Raw genomic sequence first — 12,086 nt, 5'->3', positions numbered from 1 at the left:
AAAAATATTTATCAACCAACGAGACAAAATTGCATATCATAGCTTGATCTCTCATCTAATCTGGTAAGATCTCACAAGCAATATAAATGCCACATATAGATTTTCAACAAAAGCAACTGCCGATGCAAACAGCAGTTGTACATACACCTCTTAGCTAAATGAACCAAGCAATATAAATGCCATATATAGATTTTCAACAAAAGCGACTGCCGATGCAAACAGCAATTGTACATACACCTCTTAGCTAAATGAACCAAAACCCTAAAACCTAATTCATTTGGCTCGCTCATCTATTCATAAGCGTACTACTAAGCCACAGAGAAGGAGCAGGTAAGAGAAAAGAAAAGACGAATTACAGCTAGCTACATAATCCCAGATTCTTCTGATCTAGTGGGTTAGAGACATCCCTAACTACACCTAGCTTGGGTTGCTTTGAGCAGAATCATCAGCATGACCTAGGTTAGAATCTGCCTGTTGTCTGGATGAACGCTGAAAGTAGTACCTGCAGGAGGAAAATGGTAGCAGTTATTCATTAGCAAGTACATCGACCGGAAAACTCATAAAACGAACTGTGTTCACATGGCATACACAAAAATGTCGATTCCATGGAGAGATGAGTATTTCCTGAGCAGGCGCTCTATGGTATACCATTCTGATCGTTGGGAGCCACCTTGATAACCAATTCGGGGCATGTGGATAGCCGCTTCAGAGAGAAACAACAACAACAACAACAACAAAGCCTTTAAGTCCCAAACAAGTTGGGATAGGCTAGAGTTGAAACCCAGCAGAAGCAATCAAGGTTCACGCACGTGAATAGCTGTTTTCCAAGCACTCCTATCTAAGGCTAAATCTTTGGGTATATTCCATCCTTTCAAGTCTCCTTTTATTGCCTCTACCCAAGTCAACTTCGGTCTTCCTCTGCCTCTCTTCACGTTACTATCCTGGCTTAGGATTCCACTACGCACTGGTGCCTCTGGAGGTCTCCGTTTGACATGTCCGAACCATCTCAACCGGTGTTGGACAAGCTTTTCTTCAATTGGTGCTACCCCTAATCTATCACGTATATCATCGTTCCGAACTCGACCCCTTCTTGTATGACCGCAAATCCAACGCAACATACGCATTTTCGCGACACTTATCTGTTGAACATGTCGTCTTTTCGTAGACCAGCATTCTGCACCATACAACATAGCAGATCTAATCGTCATCCTATAAAACTTGCCTTTTAGCTTCTGTGGTACCCTTTTGTCACATAGGACACCAGATGCTTGGCGCCACTTCATCTACCCTGCTTTGATTCTGTGGCTAACATCTTCATCAATATCCCCGTCTCTCTGTAGCATTGATCCTAAATGTCGAAATGTATCCTTCCTAGGCACTACTTGACCTTCCAAACTAATATATTCCTCCTCCCGAGTAGTAGTGCGAAGTCACATCTCATATACTCAGTTTTAGTTCTACTGAGTCTAAAACCTTTGGACTCCAAAGTCTCCCGCCATAACTCCAGTTTCTGATTCACTCCTGTCCGGCTTTCATCAACTAGCACTACATCGTCCGCGAAAAGCATACACCAAGGGATGTCCCCTTGTATGTCCCTTGTGACATCATCCATCACTAAGGCAAACAGATAAGGGCTCAAAGTTCAGAGAGAAAAAAATGAAAATAAAATAACTGAATCTGATAGTAGCTAAGGAGATAATTGCATCAGTTCAATACTTCAATGCAAAAGAAAAAAAAAATGGGAACCATAGCATTTTGATAGCTTCAAAGGTGAGAAAGTGATTATAAGTTTAAAATAGCTATACAAACATGCTCTCACGATTTATAATTAAAGAAATTCCATGGACGTTTAGGTTGAACAGGATGTTTAGTGTGTAGATATTACTTGAAACAATAAACATATTGACAACTGCATGCATTGGTGAAGAGATGGGTGGCATTCAGATATTCCAAGGCATGCTTTAGATTTCTAAACAATTCTATATTAAGGAACCAAATGGGAACAGTACCAGAATGCTGAGCAGCTGAGAAGGCTGCTTTTGATAAACAGAGCTCCAAATCAGACATGGAGATTTCACTTCTCGGAACTTTACGTCTCGGATTGTAAGACTGAACGATAGCTAGTGCTACCCATAAAGGTGCATCCAAACTCTGGGTACAGTTGGCTTCTGCTAAGGATGAAAATGAAATGAAGACAAAGGACAGGTTCTTGTCAAAGTAAGCCACTATAAAATAATAGAGAGGCAACATTTAGTAAATATTTTTTTCTTGAATACTCAGAAGAGTTGCAAGTCAGTGTATTAGAGAATAAAAAGGAAGGACTGGTCCCCTTACAAGAGCCCCTAGGAATGAAGACCAGTCCCTCCTTCCCCCCTCCCCATACTGCTACAACTAGGCCATAGCTAACAAACTAAAGTTCTTTGATCAAGATTAGCATAGTTCCAATGATAGTATTGGCATTATATTTAGCAGTTACAGAAGTTCATGCATGTAAATATGGTCTAAAGTGAAATGCAATGAACATAAAAGTAATACAAATTTGTGAAGATTGTGCTAAAAAAAACTAACCATCAAGCTGAATCAAGTGAAGATTGCCCATGTGGAGGTCATCAAATTCAGAAGCACGGTGATAAGCATCTGGAATGCATGTCGACAGACTAGTCAAAGCATCAAACATTCCTCCATGCCCAAGTCCCAGAATTATCTATGCAGCTGTGACAGCATTACAAATTATTTAGCACAAAAATTTGGTTCAGAGGAAACTTGGCAGAAGTCGAAGGACAAAAAATATTGAAAATCTTTCTATTTTCTTTTCTTTACGTTAAGATACATCTTAACATCAAGTAGTTGAAAACTTGATATAGATGCCCGAAATAATAAATATACAACACAAAAACTATTTTTAGACAATGGGAAAAAGAAAACACCACAATCTCTGCATCCAAGACACAGCCATACAGGGAGAATATGGTAAATCATACAATAATAACTAGTTAAAGAATTATAGGAAGAAGTAATAGCCTTAAGCCTTCCATAAATAGCATACTCATGTTTTTTCTTACTAGAAAGTATAAGTACCTGAATATGATGGCAGGCTTTTTAGGACAAACTTTTGAAGGATTAGTACAATCTCCATATACAAATTGGATGGATCCTGCGTCTGAAATATTCTGGCTTGCTGTGATATCAGGTTCCTTAACTGCTAGTGTCTGGTAACCCAAACTTTCCCATTTGGCCAATCTCTTTTCTTCTATTTTTTTCTTGTTAACATCACGTTTCAGGAGCTTTTCTTCAGGCGCCGCTCTTTGCCTTCCAAATTCAACTGTGGCATCTTCACTAGAACCGGAAGCCTCTTTGAACTTCTTGACCCAGGATAGGTATGCAGCTTCGTTTAGCCCAGGATCAATGCGAATAGAATCGGAAGCCCTTCTAATCACAGTTCCACTGTCATCAGTCATATTTGGATTTATCTCAAATGCCCGTTAGTCCTTTTCTGAAGACTCATGGCTACGCATCATGACAACCTTTTCAGACATTGTTTTTAACTTCGCCAGTTTCTCCACACTGATTGTCTCCGCAGTTGTATCCTCATTGATTGTTTCTGTGGCTGTATCTGCTGGATCAAACAGGTGCAAGCCAAAGATAATTGATCTCATGTCACTAGCTTCATTTCCTGGATCTCCTCCCTTCCCATCAGTTCCATCCTCTTCTCCAATAATATTATGGCTAAGCTTAAGTTTTCTGTTGGCTCTTCGCATTATGACCTGATTCCAATTTTAAAAAGGACAAGAAACCCAGAATTTCAAAAAACAACTTATTCAAGAGAGCATTAGGGCTCCAACAGTAAGCCATAGTCTTTACCTCTTCAATTGTGCGCTGTGACACCAAATTTATTGACAACACATGATTCAACTGTCCAATGCGGTGAGCACGCTGTAGGGCCTGTTTGTCAGCTTGAGGATTCCAATCTTGTTCATAAAAAATAACCTAAACCAATCATCCCAATAAGCATGGATAACATATAAATAAGGTTCATTGTCATCATTAGCAGCTGTTTGCTTGGTACTAAAAACATTATTTAGAATAGATAAAATATTACTAGATCTAGTAGGCAAAATCATAGTCATAGGAGTAGCAATGTTATCAAGTTCAATGAGACTCACAGTATCGGCACCAATGAGATTAAGCCCCACACCACCTGCTCTAGTTGATATCATGAAAACAAATGCTCCACTTTGATTATCATCTCTGATAAGACCTTTTGTAGATTGAGAACTGAAATTTCTTATTGCTGCAAACCGTTCCTCAGCACGTACTGAACCATCTAGGCGCTCGTAAGTGTAATTGCGTAGCTCTAGGAAATCCTATTGAAGTGATAACACAAAATAAGAGACAATGAAATGTATGCATAAGTATTAAGAGAAATAAGTCGCCTATTGTGTTAGCACCACTGGGAAAAAGAAAACCTGAAGAATGTCCAGTGTCTGGGTCATCTGAGCAAATAGCAAAACACGATGTCCGCATTCATGGAGCTTCTTCAGGACAAGATCTAGGACAATGAGCTTTCCACTAGCCTGAACAAAGATGACCATAAAATATAATTTAATACCCATGCCAGGTTAACAAAAGTCTAACCTGCTAGTTCAAATGGCCCTAGTTGGCTGCTGAGCGCGCAGGGAGCACTTTATGAGCAACTTAGAATTTCCAAGTTTTCGATAACAACAAAAATGGCAGTATTATTTGACATGGTGGCACCACACCCATGTCTATTGTTTTACCAGGTTTGGCTAGCACCTGCCCATCTTCTCTCTTTTTTAAAGAAAGTAAAACAAAAAAGGAAGAAAAGGGGGCTTCCTATTTACCCAGTTCTTCAATTGCATTTTCACAGCTAAACCACGAAGCCCATATGACACCAGGTAGATAGGCTCTTAGCATTTAATCTTCTAATGAAGCAGACTAACCTGAACTAAATCCCTTCCACATAAGGCTCAGGTTCAATGCCACTGAACAGATATGGGTGACTGCAAGCTTTCCTCAGTTGTATTACCTGATGAGAATTTAGAAAAGCAAGAAATGAGCATTAAATTTGTTTTCTATGCATAAACTCGAAAAAGCAAGATAGAGCTAAAACGATATAACTTTAGAATAAATTAACAAAAGAAAAAGGAAGTTTTTGGATGGGGTGGGCTGGTAGTTGGTTGTACCCCCCGCCCCTCTCATTCTTAACCTCCCCCTCCTTTTGTGGGGGTGGGGGGTGGGGGGGGGGGGGGGGGGGGGGGGTGTACTCTAGAAGACTGGCATTAAGTAACATAATACCAACACTTGCACTGGAAAAGGAAATCCTTTAACTGTTTTGAAAAGTTAAGAAAGTTTGACGTTCAAAAAAAAAAGTTAAGAAGGAGAGGAGTATGAACATGACATATCATATGAATCATAACTCGATTAAATACTTTATTTTCTTCTACATGCACATTAATAAATAAATCAACTAATAAACCCACAAGGAGGTGCAAAAGCATGAATTGAAATATTGAGGAGGGAAACGATAAAATCTAATATTATGAGTTACTGCAGCAGAACATACAAAATGCTAGTTCACAAGAAAACATAGGAAGAAACAAAATTACAATGTTTTGCAAAGACTGGTGGCGAGATGATCCTCTAGTAAATGAAATAAGTGTTGGCAGCTCTTTCCGCAACACTGACATGTAAAGCTTCTTTTGTAACTGTGTCAGCGGCACCATCCTGTAAAAATCATTTATAACAGATTAAGAAGATAGAGAGGGCAAGAGCACAAAGAAATGGGAAAATATCCTCCTGAAACAAAGAACCATACACTGTTAGCTCAGTTAGTGGAGGCAGCGCCAGAATTCCACTCTCAATTAGTAAAGCTTTTGTCCGATGTAGCATAAATGCCTTGAGTATATGTTTAATGATCTTGAATTGTCTTTTTGCTTTATTAGCTTCATCACCTGTTCAGAAACAAGATATTGGCATTTCAGAGATCCAAAAGAATTACTTTCAATGTAGAGCCCCAAAAAATAAACACAAAACCAATATGAAAGAAAAGATGAGTGAATAAATGGTTGAGAGAACTGTTTGATGCAGGAACAATTGGTCTAAAATAGATTCAAATTTGTAAAGGCACTACAAGTTTTGATTTCCATGTAAAGGCATGCTCTGGTTTTGTGTGTTCTATTAAGAGAATGAGTAGACCAAAGGATAACAGCATTAACCATTCAACACAATACACCTACACAAATATGATACAACACGAAGCATGAAGAAACTGTGCAAATTTTACCAATAGAATATACTGCATGATGCACCAAACAAGCGCAGGTGCTACATCATGCATATAGTGCTCCCAGCTAAAGTGCACAAATGTGCTGTTGCTCAGAACAAAAGATACCTGGCAATTAACACATGCTAAAAATGCATCGCTCAACAATTTCAATGTAATACCTGTCAATGATTCCCCTGCTTCCTTAAATGTAGAAAGGAACTCATCCAACTTTCCAAATATTGAAGGCAGACAAAAATGCATCAAAGCCCATAATTCAGAAAGGTTGTTCTGGATAGGAGTGCCTGTTAGTAGTAGACGTCTTGGCATGATGAAACGCTGCTCAAGGACATTATATACAGTACCTGGAAAAGAACTTCCTGAGTCAAAGACGGAAGTTTGTTCCACGATACCATATAAAGATAAAGACAATTTTCTATGATAAGTGAACTCACAACAACAACAACAACAACAACAACAACAACAAAACATTTAAGTCCCAAACAAGTTGGGGTAGGCTAGAGTTGAAACCCAGCAGAAGCAATCAAGGTTCAGGCACGTGAATAGTTGTTTTCCAAGCACTCCTATCTAAGGCATAAGTGAACTAAAAGGACAAAATGAAAAGGTACAGCCAATAGCATTTGTCACATGCACACTTGTCTGTATGCCTTGGCAGGTGTATATATTAACACAATAACACCAACCGACAGGTGCCTAATAAATATAAATTTAACAGTTGGGTTACATGCTCAATTGAAATCTGAAAGTGCAGACCAATGCTGATGAACAAACATAAAATTGTAATTTGTTTGCTGCGGAAGTGGTAAATAGTTGAATGCCAGGAAGATTATTTTTGAGCATTGTAAAATATGAGTATTCTTTAGTGCCAGGAAGTGCCAGGAAGTATTCTTTAAAATCTGAAAGTGCCAGGAAGTGTTAAATAGTGGTAAATAGTTAAATAGCTCTAACCTGAAGTCCAGAAATTGCTTGTAAAATATGAGTATTTCTGCTTAGTGCCAGGTCATAGCTATTCTTTAGTTATTGCTCAAAAACGATAATTGAATCAGATCATAACTATTCTTTAGTAGTTGCTCAGTCACAATGACAAATCTAGCTCTGACATTATAAATGCTCTACCAAGATACTACTCAGAAGTCGGAAGTAAAGATATTTTTCCCCTTGCAGCACCGAACGTCTGAGCTTCCATGCTACTTATAAACAAACTAATAACCCCACATGACACACAAAAATGAAGGTAGGTACAAGCTTATAGTGCTGTGGTACCAAGAGCTGCTCGGTGACAAAAGGGCAGTACCAGGAAAAAACTTTGCACACGGCAGTCATAACCATAGAATTAGTGATGCAATTGGATTTCTGAAATTCTCAGGTGAATTACAAAGATTAAGTGTCTGCTCCCACTGGATGGATTTTTAAGACGTTGAGCTTCATCAATAACTGCATAGTGCCAGGGGATTTGTGAAAGGAAATCTTGATCCATCAAGGCTATGTCATATGTTGTCATGAGCACATCAAATGGTAATTCCTGTTACATGCAAAAAAAAAAACCAAGAAAAGGAAAGATGTGACACATATTGACGGGAATCATGGGATACACCTAAGGAATATTGAACCAAGAATATTTTCTGTAACAGAAGAGCATAGATGATGTGGAAGCTTTCTGTACATCTTCATAGATGGTCCTCCGAAGGTCAACCAACATACTGCAGCACCCTGAAGGAAGGACAGAATTTACTGAATTCTGACAGCCAGCCATCTGTGACGCTTAGAGGACATAAGACCACTGCAAGGATGACCTTACGGGATCAAAATACAAGTAGAAGCACGGTGAAATCCAATGTAGAAAAAAGAAAAAAGAAAAGAAATCACTTGAAGGGTACTTACGAAATGGTCCGGGTGCAATACGCTGGATCTTGAGATAACTCAATAGAGAAATGGCTTGTAGGGTCTTGCCAAGCCCCATCTGCACATGGTCAAAGGCCCATAAAATTGGATAGCGTGAGTTATATGGCATGGAAAAGCAGTTATACATGGATGCAAGCTTCCTAGTCTCATAGAGTTGTTTGATTTCTTATATATATAAAAAAGAGTTGTTTGATTTGATGGAATGTAGGAAGATAATGTAGGGTTTGGCGACATAAACGAAGGTTTATATAACTGATAATAAGCAAAACATAGACTGACCACGCAGTAGAGATTTATTTGTAATAAATAAAGGGAAATATATAGAACAGAGGACAAAATGGGGGACAGAGTAGGCAAATGAAATGGCGAAAGGTGTATTCGCGCGAGGAGGCTTCAGTTGCGGGCACACCGTCGACAGTGGTGTGTGGTTATAAGGTGAGGCGGCGGCGGCGTCGGATGAAAGCTCACCTCATCACCTGCGAGCAAACGGAGCAGGCAGACAATAAGAAGCTAGCGTTGGAGGTCAGCAATTGGAAGGAGATGAGGGGGATTTTGAGGACGTACCGAGGACGACGTTGACGCCGAGGCGGTAGCGGCGGATGAGCCAGGTGACGCCATGGAGCTGGTGCGGCTTGAGGTCGGCCGTGACGCCGAGGTCCAGGAGGCGGGTAGCTTGATCCTGGGCGTCGGTGGAGAGGACGAGGTCGGCGGCCGCGAGCAATCGGCGCTCGTAGGAGGTCGCAGGCGCAGCCATGGGAGGGGGAAAGCCTTTGGCGTAAAGATGGCAATTTCTACCCGGAACCAACCTTACTAGGGCAAAGGTATGGTAGACTAAAAGTTATTAGGGACACTCATACCTCTTATTTATTGTCCTCTCTTCTCACTTTAGTCTATTTTAGTTCAGAAAACCAAACACCACTTTAGTTAACTTTTAGTTCTCTAAAGTGAACTAAAATTTTTAGTCCATGAACTAAAGAACCAAACAGGACCTAAGTTAATGGGAAAAAAACCTTACCCAGTGGGCAAAGCGGGTAAGGGTATGGGAATACATTGTCCATACTCATTAATCCATGGATAAATTAAATCTGATTCAGTATGTCTGAAATCATGGGCCAACATGTAATATATGATGAACTCACTAATTTAGTAGTATGTATGGGTGTAGCTATGTGCCTGTTATGCATGTGGTGGAGACTTGGTAATTCCTAGCTAGTTTGTTGTATTGTATGTAAACTCGTGAAATTAGTCACTTGGTATTTAGGCTTTGTTTAGATTGCAAATTTTTGCAACCTGGACACTGTAGCACGTTTCGTTTGTATTTGACAAACTTTGTCCGATCATAGACTAACTAGGCTCAAAAGATTCATCTCGTGATTTACAACCAAACTGTGTAATTAGTTATTTTTTTTACCTACATTTAATGCTCCATGTATGCGTCCAAAAATTGATATGATGGAGAGAGAGTGAAAAAACTTAAATTTGGAGGTAATCTAAACAAGACCTTAGTAACGATGGATTTATCTATTAGACTGTTTGATTAGTTGTTCATATAGCTTGTTTGATTGATGAATTTATTATTGATTTGTGATGCTTTGTCTGAAACTGGGAGCCTGATATATTTATACATGTAATTTTGATTTGTAAACATTCTTGGAATCATGGCCAAGGAGTACCCATGAATACCCGTTACCCGCATGGGTAAAGATATGGGAAAGAACTTTTGCCCGGACATGGATATGAGTAAATTAATGGGTAAAATATTTTCTTGTGGGTAAGGGTATGGGCAGCCCATACCTAGCGGGTAATTACCAATTGCCATCTTTACTTTGGCGGGGCGGGCGGGAAAAAAGAAGGATTAATTGGAACGGTGCCATTACAATTCTACGAGTTTGAAGAAATACTATTACAATTTTATGATATTGAAAGTGTACCATTACATTTTCATAAACATACCCTTTCGATCAATGATCTGAATTTTTTGGACCAAACTGCCCTGATCTTCCTCCTTTGTCCTTCCTCCCTCTTTCCATTTTCTACGAGCTGACCAGCGCCTAGGCATTGCCAGCTGCAGTGCCACACCTCAGCTCGTGTGTGTGCCTCCTCACACCACCATGCTCGTCGGCCCGCCACCGTGGCTGCGTCGGCACCTGAGCCCAGCCCAAACACGCAGTGCCTTTCAATGTCGCCGTAGCCGCTGCAAATCCATGGAAGCTTGCTCTGCCCAAACACGCTTAGGACTCCTTGCTCCACTCGTTCCAGCTCCCTGCGGCGGTGGCCAAGGAGTATGCCCGGCTTACCGACGTCTTCCATGACGTGGCCATAGGAGAGTGGTTGATGAAGCCGAAAGCGCACCACGATGTGCCCACAGGTGCTCCGGCTGTACCACTGCAGCTCGAGCTCCTGCCTCGCGACCAGCACAGCCATGGATGCGGCTGCTTCTTTCTCGGGCTTGTTGCTGAAGCGGCTGGCCGCGTTGGAGGCTTGGAGCTGGAGAGAGTCCGTTGTTGAAATGTTCGAGGCTCTGTGCTGCGTGCCGCAGGGACGAGCTGGAGCGCGCCGTCCAGGGGCAGGCCGACGTGCCGGCATGTCACGGATGCGCCATGGTGGTGAACCGGTGAGCAGTGGGAGGTGCAGGGCTGCCGTGGCGGCGCTGCTGCAGTGGTGGGTCGGCGAGCAAGGTGCTGCGAAGCCGGCGCACACGAGCGAGGTGCGGCGCTGCATGCCCCCGACCATGCATGGCTGTGTCGAGCTCGTAAAAAAGAGAGGGAGCGAGAGGAGAGGAAAGGAAGATGAGGGCAATTTGGTCTAAAAATTCAAATACATGAGTTGAAGGGGTAAGCAGTGGTATATTTTGAAGACATGTGAAATTATAATGGTACGTTTTCAATATCATAAATAGTAATGGTATATTTTTAAAACGTGATATTTATAATGATATGTATTAATTAACCTAAAAAAAGAAAGGGGGGAAAAATGGAAAGGGAGGCGAATGGAGTGGGGAAGCGGAGGAGCACGACGGTCGTCGGTCGGCGGCCACGCGTCGCCTGCTTTCCTCTTGGACCCAAAGGCGCAAGTGACGTGGGGAGCGGTTGGTGGACCCTGGACCGTCCGAGCGTCCACGTGTGTGTGTCATTGTGAGAGACAGACAGACACACAGACACGGGCGGGGTCTTCTCTCCTCGCCACTCCGACGCGACGAATTCCAAGTTGGAAGAGGGGACTGGACGACTAGGCGAGCGCCATTTCCGTCCAGATTTCTCTTCCCTTCTCTGCCTGCTGCCCAGTCTAGGAAGAGAGAGAGAGGCAAATTCAAAAAGGCCCGAATCCCACCAAAAACCCTAGGCCTCACTCCCTCACCGCTGCCGCCGCCGCCATGCCGCCCGGGGCCGACGCGTCCTCCCTCGCCGCCGCCGTCCTCGACGCCGCCACGCCCCCCGCCGCCGCCGCCACATCCAGAGTGATCGACTACCTCGCCCGCCACGCCGACGACCAACCGCGGGCCTTCTTCGCCGACGCCTTCCCGTCCCTGCTCTACCGCCTCTTCGTCTCCGCCCCGTCTTCCCCATCCTTCATCGACCTCGCCGCCGCCGACCCCGCGCTCGCCGACCTCCTCCTCTCCCTCCTCTCCCCCACCGGCCCGCTTCTCGCCGCCGCCGCCGCCGCAGACCGCCTCGCCCTCATCCGTTACGTCTTCCCCTCCGAGCGCCTCCCCGACTGGCTCCGCCTCGCCCTCGGGTCTTCCCCCTCCACCGACCTCGCCTCGCCGCTCCTGTCGCGCCGCGTCGCCTCCGAGCTCCACCTCTCCGTCTTCGAGTACTACCTCTTCTGGTTTGCCTACTACCCTGTCTCGTCCGCATCCTCTGCCGCCCCCGCCGCATCC

General features: G+C 42.9%; 1 pseudogene; it reads right to left on the bottom strand.

Annotated features, from left to right (window-relative positions):
* Positions 1 to 69: 69 nt before the first annotated feature.
* Positions 70 to 8,998, bottom strand: LOC136450945 (probable helicase CHR10; annotated as a pseudogene).
* Between the last annotated feature and the right edge of the window lie 3,088 nt (positions 8,999 to 12,086).

This window comes from Miscanthus floridulus, chromosome 1, assembly GCF_019320115.1.
Source record: "Miscanthus floridulus cultivar M001 chromosome 1, ASM1932011v1, whole genome shotgun sequence".
Taxonomy (NCBI): domain Eukaryota; kingdom Viridiplantae; phylum Streptophyta; class Magnoliopsida; order Poales; family Poaceae; genus Miscanthus; species Miscanthus floridulus.
This window is presented reverse-complemented; position numbering and strand designations above follow the sequence as displayed.